Raw genomic sequence first — 22702 nt, forward strand, 5'->3', positions numbered from 1 at the left:
GGCTGTGCTACCCCCAGAGTGCGGGCCGAGCATTGACCTGCTTCGTCTAGCCATGAGGGACTCGCCCTAAGCAAAAAATTTGTAAACACACCGACAGGCTGTGACCGAGTATCACGGTACTCGAGCTCCCAGAGCTAACTTCACACAGGGGCTTTTATTTATCTACGCTTGACAAAGCAAAATAGTCACAAAAATAAGTGAGGGAATACATCTTACACTATGTATCCGATTTCACTGACAAACAAGCACGGGCCCCAATTATAACATCAAAAGTCTACGATCGTACTACACCCCGATAAATCAAATATCGTCAAATTTACGACGAGGTCACAGTCACCTAAGGTCTGTGGTTCAAGCCCTGTCTGGCAGAGTCGCACAGAGTCCAATAATACTAATGTCTCCACCAGCGTTACAGATCACGTTCATCTAAGTAGCATAAATAGAGCCATGCTTATAATCGAAATACGATTAGCATGCACCCCTAACATCACGCAGATATGTCTGCCCTTCCCTTGTAATATAATGGGAATTACACATAGTGATCCTAATCCTACAAGTAAAATGTATTTAACGACCGACCCAAATGAAAATATCCGGTCTATCGTACTCAAACAAATACGTATCACTAGGCACACTACCTCTTGCCGCGATAACAAAATTACCTCATTGTCTGCTTCACATGAAGATGAAAATTAAACAAATCTAACTACTCTTACTCTCAGATATATCAAACAATCTTAATATGCAACCTGATGGGCCAGAATCAAATCCTGTATTAATATTTACACGTTTAATTCTACTATCTCTGCGTGACACCTTAACTCTACCATATGTCTAGTAATTCATGGTCCACTTATCTCATTTTTGATCGATCTCCTCCTCTCTCCCTCCGGGTAGGCTAGCATGATTTAGCCCATCACAGCAGAAGTCTCAGCCAGGTTCGATTGTTGGAGTCCGGTCTTCCTGCCCCGCTGGTTCATGGTGCTGTCTTCTTCTTGAGGGATGCCTCGTTCAAAGTAGCGTCTTCGAAGCCACGTTCTGAAGTTCTTGCAGCTTACTCCCCTCGGAATGTCTCGCCTTCTTACTACAATGAAATATTCACTTTAAACACTACGCCACATTCTGGACATTTATTTAGGTTGAACTAGCACACAGCGCTAACACTTTGCAGTACACACTCCTCGTCCTCCATTCTCATATAACTGCGTACTCGCTAACTTGTGTACTGTGCCATAAACTATTTTCTTCTCTATAGACTATCCACTCGGTTATTGTGTTTTTATGCCCGCTTAACTTGGATTCAACAGTCTATCAGAGGATAAATATAGACCTCCTTAGCCTATTGTCCACACTTCCTCGCAACCTCGGGAGCTTCGCCCCTACCGCTATTTATCCGAGTCTACAAGTACGGCTTTCTATTGTTACTGATACCATTAAGCACACGCGATCTCATTGATAGGTATCTGAACATCGCGCCACTTACAAATCCACCACCTGTAACTCCGTAAGTCTCCTATCCACTGGATCAAAGTTATCGCACTGTAATAATTACACACTGTCTTTGTTCTGAACAAAAGGTTTCTGGCGCAATCTAGGCAGACGTGCGACGCGTGCCGGCAGCAATATGATAGTCAACTGGATCATCTCCCCCCATACCACTCAGCTTTTATATGAGGCAACACACCAAAGGACGCCAGGGAAAGTCCCGAGAAACAACTTGAGTCTGGAATGTGGCCACTACAGAGCTTCCCACGGTGGTTCTGCTTGGTACATATTTATTGATCTAATCATATGTTAATAAACCTAGAGGTATCTATAGTTTAGTAAAATTCTGGCCATCATTTCCACCTTTTTATTTTCCTGAAACGCCTTCAATTACGGGAATTACGACACAATTTCCGTAATGTGGTGGGCCTGTCTGCTCCCGCTAAAAATCTCTGTTAAGATGGCAGGTCTCTCCCCCAGACAGAATCCCATCTCTCTTTCTCTCTTCCTCACATATTCTTTCTTCGTCACACATGACCACGCCTTGCCTCGGGAAATCACCTTCTCGATTCCCGCGCTGTATATAGCATCACGCCCTCTCAAGCGGCGTCCTACTGCAAAATTTTTACTGCGTTAAATATCCATTCTCGCAGCTCAATATAATGGTACACTTGTCCTTTAAGATTCTGTCATCGAAGGTTCAATATTGTGCGAATATTGTCAAGGAATTCCCGGTCTTCATACATACTGTATGCACATCTTCTGTGGAGGATTTCCTTTACTTTTCTCTAGAATTGTGTCTCGAGTAACGTCTTATACAAAGTTGTTATATTTAAGTATATCCCCAAAGACGTATTTTGGTCCTTGGGATCCCGGGTTCTATTCTCAGACGGGTCGTTGGATTTCAGTCGTGAACGTCAGAGTTAGGCCTACCAATAAATGTCACAAAGAAGAGGTATGCTTGTAGCGACAAGGAAGTGGCTTTAGATAGTGATGATAGCTACAACGAGCGTAGATTGATTTAAATGTACGCACATTCTATTCCTAATGTTTATAGACGGGGGAAATGTGGGAATCTTCAAAATATGGTGTCTGAGATAATGTTCCTAGACACACGACATGACACGACAAGGAGGCTTACGCTGAGTAGTCATTTTTTAGTTTATTATTTTTTACAGAGTTTTCTAACTCTACACATTGCAGAGAATTGCTCAGGTGTTATTGCAATTTGTTTCTGCAACTTTCCCCTAATTGAAATTACGGTCGGGTAGGCGCTTACCTTAAGGTTGCAGGATGGAATCCCGTCAACTTTGGACGACTTTTAAGCGTGCTTAAAATGCGAGAGGCCCATATATTTCTATATGGTGTATACAAAATAAGAGTTTTGCCTGTGCATTGGTATTTCTGTATCGGTCGTGTCCACCGTAAGAAGGGAATGCAATTTTTAATTTTCCATTATCTCTGTCTGTCTGTCTGTCTGTCTGTCTGTCTGTCTGTCTCTGTCTGTCTGTGTGTCTAACTGTCTTTACGCGCATCACGAGATACTGGATGAACAAAATTCAATGCAAATCGATATGCGAAGTTGGAGGAAAAGGCACTTCAGTCTAAACTATAAATAATTTCATTCACGCTTGGTGAAATAGCAGTTTAGGAGAAGGCCAAAAATGTAATTTTCTTTTCCTTTTTGTTACTGGTCCTATCGATAAACACTACATAACAAAATTTGTTGATAATACAATACAATTTATGATCACGTAGGTCTAAAAAATGTTTACCGTATCGACTATAATAATAGAGATATTCATGAATTTAGATTTTTGTTTCTTAGTCATATCAACGTCGAGCCACGTGAAAACGGCTGAACAAAAATGACCGAAAATCGGTAGATAATGCCGAGAAGAAAGGAAATACAGTATAGCCTATAAATCAATTTATTTATTCTGGGTAAAATGATAGATTAGGGGATGGCCTAAAATTTAATTCACAAATATCGATGTTATTAGTGGTCCTATCGATAAATACTACATAACAGATGTTGTAGAAAATAAAATTTTCGATCGTTATATCTCTTAAACAGTTTTACCGTACCAGCTATGATATTCATAATTTAGACGATTGTCCAGATCAACGCCAAGCATCGTTAACACGGAAATATTGTTGAGTCGTGTGAACTGGCGATGGTGGTCTTTTGTAATGATTGTGTTAAGGTGAAAAACTACGTGCTCATCAGTCTATATCGGTAAGGCAAGTTGTAAAGATGACTATCGAAATGAGAAAATGTTGTGGAGGTACGTCATAAAAGGAGGAAGGACTCCCTTTACATTGGATGCCCTAATATCACAGCCAGAAGAAAACTACAGTAGATGTGAAGGCCTAAAATACCGAAAGTCCATAAAATTGATCAACAATAACATTAACTATTGCTCATTGTAATGTTCTTTGTTTCTTCTGCTGCTACCGATCGCCGATATATGGTATTACTGTTGTGAGCCAAGTAGAACAACCTGCTGAATATTGGTGGGAAGTAGCTGAGGAGTTCGATAGCTTTCTTTTGTAGCGTGTCATTCCTCTGGTTCATATACTTTCGGATAACTACTGTAACGTGACACACTGGCTCGGCATAGTCTCCCAGCTATTCGATCCCTGCAATGAGGCTCTGATAGGAATGGCTGGGGTGCGCACACTTAACGGAAAACGGTAGAGGATGTTCACCAGTGTCTGTGGTCTGGTCAATCGAGTTCTGGAACTTCACGTTGTTAGAACGGCAGCGTAGTACTGTTCGTGAAAAGTGAGGAACTGTGCCGTTTTCAATTTGAGGCAGTTTTTAATATGATAGCATTGCTTTTAAACGTGACATTCCAGTTGTTAATATTGTATTCTGAAAAGAACACTGACGTCAATGTAATGATGTACATCCAGTTCAGTTTAATACTTGTCTGTGTCTGTCACAGCATCATGTGAAAATGCATGGGTGGTTATTTAAATGAAAATTAGTATTTCAGTTTAGAATACGATCCAGTCTGATCTTAGCTACAAGTTCTTAAAAACACTTCGGGAGGAGGGGATGCTTCAGAAGGGGCCTAAAGCATAAAACTAGAATTATCACTCTTACGGTTGGTTTTACAAGAAATTAACTCATGGCATTATTTGTTCTATAAACTAATCCCAAGGCACTACAGCCCTGAAGGCCCTTGACATACCAAGGGACTGCTGCTCAGCCCGAAGCTCTGCAGATTACGAGGTGTCGTGTGGTGGGTACGACGAATCCTCTCGGCCGTTATTCTTGGCTTTCTAGACCGGGACCGCCATCTCACCATCAGATAGCTCCTCAATTGTAATCATGTAGGCTGAGTGGACTTCAAACCAGCCCTCAGATCCAGGTAAAAAATCCCTGACATGGCCGGAATTTGAACCCGGGGCCTTCGGGTAGGTGGTAGGCGCGCTACCCCTGTACCACGGGGCCGGCTTCTTTGTTCTATATATTCTTCATATACAGCGGAAAGTAAGGGTAATAACAGTGGTAATCGTGTGAAAAGTTAAGTCCAAGAGCCAGTACCTAACTCTATAGATTATAAAGAGAGTTGCTCTGGGAACGTTTTAAAGGCTAACTCGATCCTCGGTTTTCTTGTATACCGGAAGGAAGAGATTAAATCAAGATCAGCAATAATACAAAATACTATTCAACTGCAAAGGGCCACAGTGAGCAAGGAAGCGAGTACGTCATGACAAGCCACTGACAGGGCAGGGCATGCCCACGTATGCGCCCCGAAATCTGGGAACAATATGCTAAGTATTGTCCCGACAACGAGGCGCTACAGCTAGTTTATTAAATAAACCTCCTTCAAGGCTTCCCAGACGTTATTGTAACGATGTGCTCGGCTCATCTGGAAGGACATGGGTTCTATTCCCTGGAAAATTCAGAAATGAATCTTACACTTTGGAGCTCACACAGCCTACACGAAAAAAAAAACCCACCCTACTACTCTTAGTACCAAGGTTACGTAGAGTAGAAGCCTTTACCTTCCACTCATCCAAAAGTAAAGTGCCTCCGAGGTTTGAGATGAGTCACATAGAAAAGTTGAAAGTGAGGAGCCTTTTGTACATATAGAGGCAAAGCAAACACTCAGGTAGGAGCCCCGTGGTAATCAACTCATGCTCGGAAGTTGAGAGACAGGTAGGGGAAATAGTGATGCATGAGGCACAATCATCTGGGGCCCCTGCAGAAGAAGAAGGAGAAGAAGGAGGAGGAGAGGAACCTTAAGCATGGAGAACAGAACAAATCCTTGATCCAGTGTTAAGTCTTCAGCGCGGAGGCTGCTTGGATCCTTAAAAAGCAACAAGAAAGGTTATGTAATTATAGGAAAATCGTAGCGCCATAATAAATCATACAAGGTATGACGAGGAGTGATGTAATTTGTCACTACTTTTCTCACCGAGTCAGGAAGTGTTATTGCAGCACAACTGGTCCTATGAGTAGCAACTTTAATAAAAATCCGAACTACTGGGGTGCTCCGAATATCATTACTCATCACCACCCACATTTCACCAGCTCGTAGCCATAAATGAGATTGAGACTTCGGTGGAAGATACATTTTGCTCAGGCCTGCACCAAAAGATTGATAAAAAATACTGTAAGTACTCATAATTATAACCTTTGAAATCTCTGAACATATTTCAACGAAGAATAAGATGCAGCAGATATTACTACCTCTAAATCTCCAACGTTTCCCCATTTGTATTCTGAGCTAACAATTCTGTGATTACCTTCTGCTCTCGTTCGCATTTTCTCACTCTCTACGAAAATACAGCTCCCATTCGACACACACCTTCTGTTTAATTACCCCACCGCGTGCTGGTTAGCACCCCTCACTTCCGGCCCCTCCCTATCCTGACGTCACGGTGGGTCCAATAGTCTCATTAGTATTCCATCTGCGATCAGTAAACAGCGGGCTCAAGAAAGCATTCATTCAAATCAGAAGCCGGAAGTTAAATATGTGACTCAGTCACGCGATAAAATCAAATCAGAAACTGCCGCAACTGGCTGTAGAACGATTTGTTGATGCATTAAAAAAGGAAACATTCCTTCGAAACTTTTGTATGTTTTTCAAATGCGAGCATTAATGTATTTGGAATTTTTATGGAGGGTGAACAGCTATTAGTGTCGTTTAGAAGTATAAATTATGGCGCAATCTCGAGTTCTCTTTTGTAAAATACAGACAGAGTTTCCAGGACACTAGGGAATAGGTTACTCCTCTTCACCAAATATCCAATTCTTCCATGCCAGCGCTAAGGCTTATTTGTTTATGGTATGGCGTATAGAAAAATATATATTTTCATAAGAACATAGCCACACGTACTATGTGACCACAAGGATCCTGAATTTTACATATACGCTAGTAGACCTAATGTTACAACTTGAAAATAATTCGTATGCTCTAATAAAAAACTGCTTGGACTCATACTTTACCAAAGGAACATGCAACATATTAATAGGGGATTACGAGAATTTAATAACTGAATTGCAAATATAAACAATTGACTGTAGTGTCTCTCTTCACCCCTGTAGATGTTTGCTTCTCAGCATCACAGTCTTCTCCATTATTGTACAGGAAATCTCTACATACCCGTGAATTTTTGGAATCCGATTTAATTTGGTCCAAATCTCTAGAGGTTGATCAACGCCAGACACCCTTTCTGTTACGGTTGGCATTTTAGAATATTCTGGGAGAGCGAATTATCTCCATTCATGTGACCGCTGTTAGTGGAGTTCGAAGAACCTTGTAGCCAAAAGTCATGGGATAGCAGTATGTAAAGGTAGTGATCAGTGGCGCCACCGTAGCATGACGTCTTGGAAGTGCCCAGACCTGCATCTATTGTGATCTGACATCTCGTGCCTCCGTGGTAACAGACAAACCAAACAAGCTCAAATTACACTCACATTCATACGGGAGGTACCAGATGTGTATCTAGCAGGTCAGTGGAGAGATCTTTAGCGTCCATGGGATATGGAAGCACAAGAAACACCTCTACACCGAGCACAGCGTCTCACTTGGGTGCATGACGTTGTTATTTGGACGCTGGATGAACGGCGATATGTGGCGTGGTACAATGAGTCATGGTTCCAGTTGTTTCAAGCTGATGGTAGGGCTCGGATGTGGCCTAAGCCCCATGAAGTTATGGGCCCCAGTTGTCAACAAGGCATCATACAGGATCGTTGTGACTCTGTAATGGCGTGGAGTATGTATGGCATGGACTTGGTTCACTGGTCCTTCTAAACAGGTCGTTGACGCTGAACTGCTTGGTAACCACGTGCAGCCCTTAATATACTTCACGAACGCCCACAACTGTGGAAGAGTTTCCAGCAGGAAAATGCACCATGCCACCGGGCTCAAATGGTCCAGAATTGATTCAAGGAGCATTCTGGAGAGTTATGCGATCAACCGCGGACAAATCGCATTTTGCCACTTAAGTGGTATCTATATGATCCTAGTCCATATTAAGCAAGATAAAATTCGGATCAAATGAGTCCGTCAACGTATTGTACAAGTGTGTGGAAATCCGCTATGAATTGGTAGATTTTAATTCTTTATATTTTTATTTTATAAATCTGAGCTTCAAATTATGACGCTTGTAAATATTCCCTCTCCATGAAAATACAGATGTGGTACTATATTTCTAAGGTCGTATCTACTTGTCCCAAAACAAGGCCCAATTACTACAATTACAGTTACACTTGTTGTTTAACAAGGCCCCGTTGGCCTTGCTCAGTATGTACTGCAGCCTATAGGCTTATTGTACTAACAGTTACACTTAGTACCTCATACACTACAACAAATAATGTTAACAGAGATCGCTAATCGCCCAACTTCATTGAATTGTTAATCAGTAATGTCGCACGATACTAAAATGAAACGAACGGACCGTAAACGAACCCTGTGGCACCCACTGAAATGCGCAAAGTAAATCATCATGTAAGACTGAATAATAATATTATTTTAAATATATTTTTAACGTCTTGTAGATCAAGACAAGCTATATATGTATATTGGATGGAGAAATACTTACTGTTAGTAGAGTAGAACAGACAATGAGTTGGACATTCACATACCTGAAACAACACAGAAACGCCTTTAAATACAAAGACATGGGAATAAAATATGAAATGTTAGATACATTAATTTCCAGCAGCGATACCAGAGGTGATTTGTAGCATTCTCGGGACCAGATCGATGCTGATGTCCAGCTCGCTTATCATATTTTAATTTGGCCACGATCATTCCTGGCATCACTGATAGACACGGCAGTATGTTTTAGTCATTAGCGACACGCGTGAAATGCGACTTAGATATGCACTAAGAATTGTTAATTTTTATCATAATGTGGCTGATGTTTTACTGCAGTTTTTGTGTGAATTTGCTGGAAAATTGTACTAACAGTTACACTTAGTAAATTCTCATTTCTGCGATAAAAAAATAAAAGGCATTTTAAACATTTTCCTTTTATAAAAACATCAGTTTTGAAGATGTTATTAGCAATATATTTTAGTATAAAGGAATATGAAGGAGGAAAAGTCATCTCCGTACAGGCCATGAAGGCCTTTGGAATCAGTGGAAGGTGAAGGTTTTCACTATTTGTAATCAGGAACTAGGTGGGATACACTGATTAGTTCTATTTACGGCCACCTTTGCCTCCAAGAATTAGCGTGCTACTGATTTCTGCTTTACATTCAGTGAACTTGACGGTCATTTGCCTCTCTCCAAATTTTTCGACATCCTGATAGGGAACAACCTTGGTGAACTGATCACACCTTTAACTGTTCGGCTAGGAAGCCTCTCAATGTTTTCACGAACTGGGTGCTAATGTTCGACTTCTGAAAATAAATGTGAGGTGAACTGTTTTGTACATAGTTATTATTAGTGTCGGCATCCAGATTCCAGGAGCTAAAACTCAGCCGTAGGTTGCCCAACAGAGATCCCGTTTACTATGTCATCTGGTGGAGTAAAGTGGAACGTAGAATCAACACGCAGACAACCTAAAGGGTGTCAAATTAAAATGTCTGCACACGGTATTAATAATAATAATAATAATAATAATAATAATAATAATAATAATAATAATAATAATAATAATAATAATAATCTATATATATAAAATAACTTGTCCTGACTGACTGACTGACTGACTGACTGACTGATTCATCATCGCCGAGCCAAAACTACTGGACATAAAGAAATGAAATTTTGGGGATAGATTCATATTAAGATGTAGGTGCTCGCTAAGAGAGGATTTTTGGATATTCCTTCGCTAAGGGGGTGAAAAGGGGGGTGAAATTTTAAAATGAGTGTATCTATATCTGAAAACTTTAAAAGTTTACAGATGTAAAAATTGGTATTTAGAATCTCCTTTAAAAATAAGGAAACACGTATTTTTTTGTTTTCAGAAAATCCCAATAGGAGGGGTGAAAAAGGGTGAAAACGGGGAAAAAATGGGTTGAATGCCTTTAATCAGGATACCGGTACTTATATCTCAGAAACTGAAGATGTTACAGACCTGAAAATTGGTACTTTTGATCTCTTTTAAAAATAAAGAAACACGTATTTTTTTGTTTTTGGAAAATCCAATTAATGGGAGGGTGAAAAGGGGGTGAATTTTTAAAATGAGTGAATCTATATCTCCAAACTTTTAAAGTTTGCAGATGTAAAAATTGATATTTAGAATCTTCATTAAAAATAAAGAAACACGTATTTTTTTGTTTTCGGAAAATCGCAATAGGAATCGTGAAAAGGGGTGAAAAAGGGGTTGAATGCCTTTAATGAGGCTACTTATATCTCAGAACCTGAAGATATTACAGACCTGAAAATTGATGTTTGGGATCTCTTTTAAAAATAAAGAAACACGTATTTTTTTGTTTTTGGAAAATCCAATTAATGGGGGGTGAAAAGGGGGTGATTTTTTAAAATGAGTCTATCTATATCTCAAAACCTTCAAAGTGTATGGATGTAAAAATTGGTATTTAGAATCTCCTTTAAAAATAAAGAAACGCGTATTCTTTTGTTTTCGGAAAATCCCAATAGGAAGGGTGTAAAAGGGTGAATAATGGGTTGAATGCCTTTAGTGAGGCTACTTATACTTCAGAACCTGAAGATATTACAGACCTGAAAATTGGTATGTGGGATCTACTTTAAAAGTAAAGAAACACGTATTTTTTCGTTTTTTGAAAATCCAAATATTGGGGGGTGAAAGTGGGGGGGGGGTGAATTTTTAAAAATGAGTGTGTTTACATCTTAAAACTTTAAAATTTACAGATGTAAAAATTGGTAGTTAGAATCTCCTCTAAAAATAAAGGAACACGTATTTTTTTGTTTCCTGTAAATCCCAATAGGAGGGGTGTAAAAGGGTGAAAAATGGGTTGAATGCCTTTAATGAGGACACTTATATTTCAGAACCTGAAGATATTACAGAACTGAAAATTTGTATATGGGACCTCCTTTAAAAATAAAGAATAGTTTTTGGAAAATCCAATTAATGGCGGTTAAACAGGAGTGACAAATTGGGGTGAATTTTTTGTAAGACTATATCTACAGAATATCTTGGAAACGTAAAATGTTACAGACGTAAAAAGTGGGTGTTTGGAATCTCCTGTAAATGTAAAGAAACATAGGTGATTTGTTTTTGGAAACTCCACCTAAGGAGAACTCAAAAGGGGTGAAATTTTAAAATGAGAATTTTTACAGTATATCTAAAAAACTTAACATGTTACAGAAGTGAAAAATGGTATTTTTTATCTCTATTAAACATAACGAATCGTGTATTTTTAGTTTTCGGAAATACCACTTGGGTGGTGGGGGGTGGGTAAAAGTGACTGAAAATTGTGTTGAATTCTTTTAATTAGGCTACTGATATCTCAAAAATGAAGATGTTACAGACGTGAAATTTGATATTTGCAATCTGCTTTAAAAGTAAAGAAACAGGTATTCTCGGAAAATCCAATGAGGGGGAGGGGGGGGGGGGTGAAAGTATTGAAAATTTAATTGACTTAATTGTATGAGAATGCATACATCTAATAAAAACTAAAGTTGTTACAGACCTGAAAATTCGTATTTAGATCTCCTTTAAAAACAAAGAAAAACGCGTTTTGGTGGGGAAACCATCTTGGAGGGTGGGAGTGTAAAGGAGTTGAATTCCTTTCATGACGACACTTAAATCAAAAGCTGAAGAAGTTAGAGTCGTGATAATTGGTATTTAGATCTTTTACTATTAAAGAAGCAAGTATTTTTTGCGAGAAAATTCACTTAGGGGGGGGGGGGGGGGAATAGTGTGAGATGAAGTGAAAAAAATAAATTATTTTTATGGGGATACTTATATCTCAAAACTGATGGCAATAGACGTGAACATTGGTGTTTGGAATCTCCTTTAAACATAAAGAAACAAGCCTTCTTTTAATTTTTTTGTGGGGGGGGGGGGGGTTGGCGGTAAATAAACTTAACGGCGGTGGGGTGTAGAAGGAGGTGATCCCATTGATTTTACTGTTCTTAATGTACTTATAAGTATCCTCCGTTGCTCAGGCGGCAGCGCGCGGGCCTCTCTCACAGCTGGGTTCCGTGGTTCAAATCCCGGTCACTCCATGTGACATTCGTGCTGGAAAAAACGGAGGTGGGAAAGGTTTTTCTCCGGATACTCCGGTTTTCCCTGTCATCAGCCTTTCGAGCAACACATAATAGTAATAATAATAATAATAATAATAATGTTCCGGACCGTCGTCAAATGTGCGGATCGCGCTGGAAACGGCTCCTGGACGGGTAATGACTAAGAATGCAGTCCGGCCGCGGGTTCAGTGCCGCCAAAGCACCCAATATGACACCACGCCGGATCTCCTGAAGGATTTTATACATATTAAAATGATTATAGGAAAAGATGGCAAAGATTTACGGAGCCAACTGACCGGGAGGAATACCTGAGCCTAGCCCGGGAAGTACGAAATCGATTGCTGGAAAGGAAGATTGAAAAATGGGAGAAAACGTGCCGTAATCTAATAGAAAACGAGTCAGATCGGAAATTTTGGTGGATTCTCACAGAAAACGAGTCAGATCGCGAATTTAGACGGATTATATATCTAAAACAATAAGCATTCAATTATACATTTCAGTACAATACCGTAGCGAAGCACGGGTATCTTGCTAGTCTATATATATATATATAAAGTAGCTTGTCCTGACTGACTGACTGATTCATCATCGCCGAGCCAAAACTACTGGACATAAAGAAATGAAATTTTGGGGATATATTCATATTAAGATGTAGGTGCTCGCTAAGAGAGGACTTTTGGATATTCCGTCGCTAAGGGGGTGAAAAGGGGGGTGAAATTTTAAAATGAGTGTGTCTATATCTCAAAACATTAAAAGTGTACAGATGTGAAAATTGGTATTTAGAATCATCTTTAAAAATAAGGAAACACGTATTTTTTTGTTTTCAGACAATCCCAATAGGAGGGGTGAAAAACGGTAAAAAAAGGGGGGTTGGATGCCTTTAATCAAAATACCGGTACTTATATCTCAGAAACTGAAGATATTACAGACCTGAAAATTGGTACTTTTGATCTCTTTTAAAAATAAAGAAACACGTATTTTTTTGTTTTTGAAAAATCCAATTAATGGGAGGGTGAAAAGGGGGGTGGGTGAATTTTTAAAAACAGTGCATCTATATCTCAAAACTTTTAAAGTTTACAGATCTAAAAATAGGTATTTAGAATCTTCATTAAAAATAAAGAAACACGTATTTTTTTGTTTTCGGAAAATCCCAATAGGAGGGGTGAAAAGGGGTGAAAATGGATTGAATGCCTTTAATGAGGACACTTATATCTCAGAAACTGAAGATATTACAGACCTGATAATTGATACCTTTGATCTCTTTTAAAAATAAAGAAACACGTATTTTTTTGTTTTTGGAAAATCCAAATAATGGGGGTGAAAAGGGGGGTGAATATTTAAAAAACGAGTGTATCTATATCTCAAAACTTTTAAAGTTTATAGATGTAAAATATGGTATTTAGAATCTCCTTTAAAAATAAAGAAACACTTTTTTTGTTTTCGGAAAATCCCGATAGGAAGGGTGGAAAAGGGTGAAAAAGAGGTTGAATGCCTTTAACGAGGCTACTTATATTTCAGACCCTTAAGATATTACAGACCTGAAAATTGGTATTGGGGATCCACTTTAAAAATAAGGAAACACGTATATTTTCGTTTTTGAAAAATCCGGATAATGGGGGGTGAAAAGGGGGGTGAATTTCTAAAATGATTGTGTCTATATCTTAAAACTTTAAAAGTTTACAGATGTAAAAATTGGTATTTAGAATCTCCTTTAAAAGTAAAGGAATAAGTATTTTTTCGTTTTCTGTAAATCCCAATAGGAGGGGTGTAAAAGGGTGAATAGTGGGTTGAATGCCTTTAATGAGGATACATATATCTCAGAAACTGAATATATTACAGAACTAAAAATTTGTATATGGGATCTCCTTTAAAACTAGAGAAACGCGTATTCTCGGAAAATCCAATGAAAGGGGGGGGGGGGAAAGAATTCTAAAATTAATTGACTTAATTGTATGAGAATACATACATCTAATAAAAACTAAAGTTGTTACGGACGTGAAAATTGGTATTTTGATCTCCTTTAAAAACAACGAAATACGCGTTTTGTGGGGGAAACCATCTTGGGGGGCGGGAGTGGAAAGGAGTTGAATTCCTTTCATGAGGACACATAAATCAAAAACTGAAGACGTTAGAGTCGTGATAATTGCTATTTAGAAGATCCTTTACTATTAAAGAAACAAGTATTTTTTGCCGGAAAATTCACGTAAGGAGGGGGGGGGGGGGAGAAGTGTGAAAGGAAGTAAAAAAAGCGAATTATTTTTATGGGGATACTTATATCTCAAAACTCAAGGTAATAGACGTGAACATTGGGGTTTGTAATCTCCTTTAAACATAAAGAAACAATCCTTCTTTTAATTTTTTTTTTTGGGGGGGGGGGGTAAATAAACTTAACGGCGGTGGGGTGTAAAAGGAGGTGAGACCAATTGATTTTGCTGTTCATAATGTACTTATAAGGAGCCTCCGTTGCTCAGGCGGCAGCGCGCCGGCCTCTCACAGCTGGGTTCCGTGGTTCAAATCCCGGTCACTCCATGTGACATTCGTGCTGGACAAAACGGAGGCGGGACAGGTTTTTCTCCGGATACTTCGCTTTTCCCTGTCATCATTCATTCCAGCAACACTGTCCAATATTTCATTTAATTTGTCATTCATCGATCATTGCCCCAGAGGAGTGCTTCGGCAGCCGGCACAATTCCTACTGTCGCCGCTAGATGGGGCTTTATTCATTCCATTCCTGACCCTGTCGAATGACTGGAAACAGGCTGTATATTTTCGATGTACTTATTCTGATCATAAACCGATCTTTTTAATCTTTCCTGAGTTCGTTTTCAACAGCCAACTTTTCCTTCAGAGAACGTTCTTATAGTACAGTAGATTCTCCTGGCATATGAATAAAAATTTAAACACATTTGGAATAAACGATAGGAATGAGATTGACCGTCCAATTGTTCACCTCTATAATAAGGTCAATAATGCACGGAAGTATGTCATTCGTATCGCCAGAAATCCCGCACACTTGCCTACGCGCCACATTGGTGCTGGTCACATTCTCAACAATAACAATGGCAGCAGATGTAATTTACCGCCAAGTAGCGGTCTTGCATCTTGCTGTGGGGTCTAGAACATCTATAATAATAATAATAATAATAATAATAATAATAATAATAATAATAATAATAATAATAATAATAATAATAATAATAATAATAATAATAATAATAATAATGTTCTGGACCGTCGTCAAATGTGCGGACCGTGGTGGAAACGGGTCCTGGACGGGTAATGACTAAGAATGCAGTCCGGCCGCGGGTTCAGTACCGCCAAGGCACCCAAGACGACACCACGCCGGATCTCCTGAAGGATTTGTTCCATATTAAAAATGCTTATAAGAAAAGATGGCAAAGATTTAGGGACCCAACTGAAAGGGTGGAATACCTGGACCTAGCCTGGGAAGTGCTGGAAATAAAGATTGAAAAATGGGAGGAAACTTGCTATAATCTATTAGAAAACGAGTCAGATCGCGAATTTTGGCGGATTCTCGCAGAAAACGATTCAGATCGCGAATTTCGGCTGATTATATATCTAAAACAACATTCAATTATAAATTTCAGTATAATACCGTAGCGAAGCACGGGTATCTTGCTAGTAAACTTATATAAGTAAAGAAAAGTGAAAGTCAAGGATGAGAATGAGACAGTCCAGTGAAGGTAAAACATTTGTTATAACCCATACCAGAAGAAATGGAAACCCACAGCCTGTTTCCTGTTATTCGACCGGGTCAGGAATGGAATGAATGAAGCCCCCATCTAGCGGCGAGGACAGGAATTGTGCCGGCTGTCGAAGCCTGTCGCACTCCATACGAGAAGACACGATGCACTGTAAACGGTATGCCTCACCAGCAAAGGCAAATTCTAAGCCTAGTTCCTGTACGATGAGAAAGACACATTCGTTAAGCCCCATATTAATAATTCTGTTATATTTTAAGACAGTCAATCGTAACGAAATTTTATATTTTTATCATGTCAACGGATGCGGTATACATACACCATTCGGTCAGCAGTGAAGTGAATACGTATCAACATAGAGCCTGCTGACATTAAAAAGTGACAGAATTTCAGAGCAATGTCTCCATTATGATAACACTAGAACTTGGCATATTTATTTTAAAACTACAAGTCTACAAGTCTACAAATTATCTTATAAGATTTTCTGCTAGTCTTAGCATGATATTGTTTTAAGGGCAAGTACAAGGAGAGAATCTTCACGTTTTAATCAGAGAAGAAAGCGGAATGCTTTATTTTCTTAGCTAAATGTCGCATTAACTCACATAAGTTTATGGCGAGGGCAGGAGAGGAAAGAGTTAGGGCTGGGAAGGAACTGGGCCGTGGGCTTCGGTGACCTTTCCCTGGTGTTAACATTGGAAACGACGGAACACCGTTTTAAGGGCCGCTGAAGTTAGGTTCGAACCCGCCCCCTCTAGCTGCTGTTATTAGAATTTTTTGAAGAATGTTAATGTCCGAAAAGATTCTAGACGAATGGCTCAGTGTTGAATTTCTCAGTATAATAATTGACTGGATGTATAGTGAAGGCAACAAAGGCTGGAAGGACGTCGGTTGGGTTACCTGTCTGGAAGTTGAAAAAGTGAAATTTCTGCTTCTAGATAGGCGTATGATCCTGAGGTTAACTCAGTCTAAAACTGAAAGTATTCAAGTTCTTTAGTCTATTCCAGCTGTGAAATACCAGCGTTTAAACCCCATGTGACAGTGGGCAAAGACAATCCTGCTGTTTATACACTTTCAACTTTGTTGATGTTATGTTCTCATTCCGGAATCGAACCCACAAACCTGGACTCAGAAAGCCAGTGATCTACCGTCTGAGCCATCCAGCCCGACACATTCGATGAATTCCTCATCCATGAAGTGATCCGCCATTGGAATCACGATCTTCAAGTAAGCTTATACGAGTGGAAAGCGTCCACTATAATACAGAAGGGGGCTTCGGTGGTAATCTTTAGTCGCCAACCCATGCTTCCTAGTTAAGAGTCTTGGGATTCCCTTTTAGTCATCTCTTACGATATTTAGGGTATACTGTGGATGTATTCTACTGCCTCCACCCACGGAGATGCAGAGGTGTGGCAGGAGACAGGCAGTGTGCCGGCTTAGCATTGGTCAGCAGGTATTCATCGCTGTTCGCGCGGAACTTGAAATGTCGCAACTTTTAGGCCCCTTAATTAACGCCGTAATGAATTGCATGTTATAATTCTCATGTTTTGGTCCTTATTGAAATGTACAATGAAGTCAAATAAATATTAAAAGTTTATTTATTCCACCTATTCAATACATAAATAGAGATTTTAATTAAGAAATTAAATCTTGAATAAAATTATAGGGACATGTTTCGCCCTTTAATTAAGGGCATCTTCAGCCTTAATTACCTTTCAGATTGAGATTAAGGCCGAAGATGCCCTTAATTAAAGGGCGAAACATGTCCCTATAATTTTATTCAAGATTTAATTTCTTAATTAAAATCTCTATTTATGTATTGGATAGGTGGAATAAATAAAATTTTAATATTTATTTGACTTCGCCGTAATGAATGTCGGCACTAATAACACTAATAATGGATGCTGACATCTTTTTACGTGTATCTCAATGTATTTTCCAAGTTTCATGGCGATCAGAGACTTAACCGTTCAGCGAAAGTATTTACTTTTTTGGGTCCCAGGCGTACATTTTCCTATGACTTGCTCTACACTTTATTTCCTTGCAGGGCCTCCTTCAGAAACACTGTAGCTAGCCTATATATTCACCAAGGATTCCAGTTACATGCTTGCCATTTTTGAGCACGGTCCATCAAGCATTTTTTATGTGAAAGAAACCAAGACAAAGACACAAGCTTAAAGCAAGCGCCAAAACACAGCAAAATATTTTTTCTTGAAAACTATCTGATGATGATGATGATGATTACTGTTTAAAGGGCCTACCATTTAGGTCATCGGCCCCTAATGTTACGAAATGAGACGAAATGTAATGACAAATTAAAAATCCAAAATCCACCACTGACCAGAATTCAAAACGTATGGACGAAGAATGAATGGATGAATATGAATTTAAAACAATCAGTAGATCTGACCCGCAATGCCTCACATTCACAGAAACTGACGTAAAACAATAGTATTGCTGACCAAAGGACTGCGTCTATAGCACAATACTGAATCGATGATGCTTAGAGTCTAAAGGAGTCCAAAATCCAAGTCATGGGCCCCTCATAATGATACGTATCGCTAGGAAAGTAGAACCATGGTATCTGTCATGTTGCGGTACTAATCAATAGTAGCGTAGACTCGCGGTATTCCACACATTATGGTACTACTCACAGGTAATGAAATTCGCTCATGGAATACAGACCTCTGGTGTTTCGCACATTGCGGTACCATTCACAGGCAACGCAAATATATGGTGTTCATCACATACGGGTACTAACCACAGGGACTCGCACTATCCCGTGGTGTTCCTCATATAGTGGGTACTAATCATAGGCAAGCCAGAACCATGGTGTCGCTCCTAAAGTGGTACTAATCACAGGAACTGTAAAAGTCGGCAACGCACTCTGTTGCTACTAATCACAAACCTATTTTGTACCTAACATAGTCGTACTACGCGCAAGTAAAAGCGACCCATGGTGTTCCCCGCGTGGTGGTACTAATCACAAGTAGTTTCATGGTTCTAATACAATCAACCCTTGGTCGCCCCTATTAGTCGCCTCTTACGACAGGCAGGGGATACCGTGGGTCTATTCTTCGTCTGCGTCCCCCAACCACAGGGGGTTGTGTTTTTGGTCCACGAGGAGTACTTTATTTCCCTCAAGTCCGCCGGCAAGCCGGTTAGGATCCCCCTATCTGCCACCTGGCACGCGCCACGTGGGAGTATCACCTCTCCCCCTGCTACGCCAGCGTAGTAGGTTCGTGGTGAAAACTATTAGAGATGCTAAGAATATTCATATAAACTGTTTTCTGGGAAATCGATTTTAAGGTACACTTGGTGAGCCCCATTTTTTCAATAGGACTACCCGTTTAGGAAGCGTATTCAATCATTTTCGTGATAATAGTATGGAAATATGGATCCAATAACCGTAAGTATCTCTGCAGTTTTACGTAGTTAGACATTGGCCTTGTAAATAACGAAATCACTTTGGTGCTATTATTCACAACCATTATTCAAATATGAGTATAGCAATTTGGATGCAGAAACAACAGTTTCTCGGCAGATCAACGCTAGCTATGAGTTTAAAAAGTTTAAACATAATCTCCCCTCGACGTTGCCTACACTCTCGCACGTGCCTACTTCGAACACCAGGCCTGTATTCTAGTATCCTTGAGTTGACGTTGCCATGGTTAAGGCAGGTTATTTCTTCATCCGATGCATACAGCGGGGGAGTGTGGTGCTAATATCTCGAAAACGGTTAGTTTTAAGGGCTTAAAACCTAGTTTTGTTCTTCGTGTCGTGAGGCTTAAAATTAGTTTTGTCTCATCCTTGTACGACAAATTCGATATTTCGCCTGTATTAGCCTATGCTTATGTGCCAAAGTGCCCAAATCGCGGTTCTCAAGGGAACCCTTTGATATTCCGGGATGATAACGTAGCCTATGATACCCGGAATGATGATATCTTTCAAATGATGAAAGAAATTTCAAAATCGGTCTAATAGTTTCTGAGATTTCCCGTTACATAGATACAAACGCACGGTCTCTCTTTATAAATTATATTAGTATAGATTGATAAAAGATATCGCGTGCTGGTATTTTGTACAGATACACGCTTAATTCTACCTCCAAAGAGAACAGTTCACAAAAGAGAACAAAGAAAACAAAACAAAACAAAAAAAGGACTCGATTTCTCTAAGAAAAAATCTGTGTTTCCTCTGCTCACATGCTTTCTCTCCGTGATTTTTGACATTATTGTTTAGAAAGCGGTCGAAATTAGGAAAATAAACATAGTAAATTATATTAAGTAGCAAGAAACTACGACAAACACATTCATGCCCAAACTCGGATTAGAATCAGTAGCTAGGTGCAAATTAATTTACACGGCCAGCGCCTTGGTACCTAAGCTGAATATTGTTGTAATACAATGCACATCGTTCTTGTATATCAGGAGTGATGGTGTCGTTTCGTCCATTGTTGGAGAGGAATAGTATCGAAGAACATTAGATTACCTGAGGCTAATGTTTCAGTCACTCCGACTGTTGTGAAATACGCAGCAGAGGCAGATATCGAACTCCTGCCAAGGGTAAAGTCTTCTAATTTGGAACTCTGATGAAGCTGACGTTAGCAGTTAGATAGAAGTCCGTTTCTCTCTCCATCGGGTAACCAGATACAGGCACGCTGAAATTTTATGTTAAAAGAGTTCCTTAATGTGCTAGTAGCCTACGTTTCTATTGTTGTTGTTATCAGTTTAATGTTGCACTAACTTCAACAGATTTTCGGTGACGATGGATTAGGAAAGGTCTAAGACTAGGAAGGAAGTGGCCATAGTCTTAATTAAGGTACAGTCCCAGCATTTGCCTGGTGTGAAAATAGGAAATTACGGAGTACCGTGTCTCCCGAATGGAAGCTTACAGTTATGCGGCTCGTACCACGCAGCCAATTCGCTCTGTTCTATTAAGTCTAGTGACTTGGCTCTCTTGATTTTTAACCCACCTTAAATATCAAATCCCTTCGTCACACTCACAGGAAGGAGAAGACAAGGGGGTGATCTACTCTTAATTGTTGACATTTTATGCACGCTTTGAAATTAAGTTCACAGCATGCGAGAGTAGTATGTATATTTGGAACTTGTAACAGAATTTTGAATCGGTACGTGCTCTGAAGTTACTCTTGAATGCACTGAATGTCTGACAGGCTGACTAAAATGATTGATCACCGTTCATCTATTACTATGAATGAAAAATTAACGACGGTATCAAGTACCAAATGCATTACCAGTTGTTATATTTGAGCCACATGAAAGCTGCCCATGTAACATACATAATTCATATATTCTCGTTCTGCGTACGTTCCAGCACATACAGTACTATCCAAACTCTGCTTGTATTAATAAATAATGAAGAGCAAGAGTAGTAATAAATGTTGACGTAAGGTGAATACATTCTCTGTCAGGACAGGCAGTTTATTTAAAAGAACAGTGTACTGGTAAGTAAATGATCCACATTATTTCAAATTGTGTTTTTCTGCAACGAAGAAAATACAAACGATATGTATCATTATGCTCGACACATGATTGGTTGTTGTATAGCAGGAAAAATAAATCAACATCTTCAAACAAATAAGGTGATCAAAAGCAATTATAGTTGAGAGAGTACCATATCTTATAAATATCCCTTTTACTTCCGGATATAATTATGACATTAAGTGCATTAGATTTCTCCTCATTTTGGAAACTTAGTGTGATAGAATGTCGCCAGTACTCCACGGTAAGAACATCATGAGAATTGCACTTGTGGAATGGGATAGCGGATTTCTTATTGGTGGTAAGAAGATATCGAACGTCCATTATACCGAGGGTACTGCTGTCATCGCTGTTGATGAGACGGAAATGAAGTGATTAACCGTGTCAGAAATGTGAGTGTACATTTTGAAAGTGCAAAGCCACGGGAAACCATATTCAGGGCTGCCGCCGGTGAGATTCGAACCTAGCATTTCCCGAATGGAAGCTCACAGCTACTCGACCCTAACCACGCGGCCAACTCGCTCGGTGCGAACATCGGTCTTACCGTGGACAGTATTTCGCATTAATGACTCTATTAAGAGCCAGCTCAGCCTCAGAATCAGGTTATCATCTATGTGTAAACAAATAATTTTACACAATGCGACGTGGGAAAGACAGCTGAGAATAGTCGACCATCAATGGAAATGTTCCCGTGAGGGAAACCACGGGCGATTTCCCACTCACTGGTCAAACATTATCATTAATAAATCTGGGTTGATCCTCTCTGGTGCACTAGGTCTAGTCGAGGACTGCAAAATATAGAGACCACATTCCTCACAGTTCAGGGAAGAATAAGGGATATATTGCCATGCATAAAGTACGAAGGCGTACAAGTTTACCAACGACAGACTGTGGAGTTGATTACTGCTTTTAGAAGAAATGGCTATCTGATCTGATCTTAATCATGGGCGAAAATGGGTTTGAAACGTGTGAAAATGAAAGCCTTCCTGGAGGAAGAGAACAAAAGTTGATTGAAAGAAGTCGGGTAGGAAAGATGAAAGTGAGGAGGTTGGTAAAAGGAATTGGACTTACCTCGTGCTATCCACTCCACGCTCCCGAGTTGAAATCCTTCGTGCAAATTATATTCGTAGACTGACGCAGTAAATTTGACAAGGAAGAAATCTTGTCCTATATGATGGGTTGAAGTAGAGGAGAGAATACATCGAAGAACACTTTTAAGATCGCCGTGATGTGGGACATTCACCGTATTTTTTCTCAATCGTTCTATTTTTAGTAAATCGTCAAAACATGCTCAAAATGGTAGAATCGGTATCGAACTTGAGCCAATTAGGCGGAAGCTGTTATGCTA

Source organism: Anabrus simplex, chromosome 1 (genome assembly GCF_040414725.1).
Source record: "Anabrus simplex isolate iqAnaSimp1 chromosome 1, ASM4041472v1, whole genome shotgun sequence".
Lineage (NCBI taxonomy): Eukaryota > Metazoa > Arthropoda > Insecta > Orthoptera > Tettigoniidae > Anabrus > Anabrus simplex.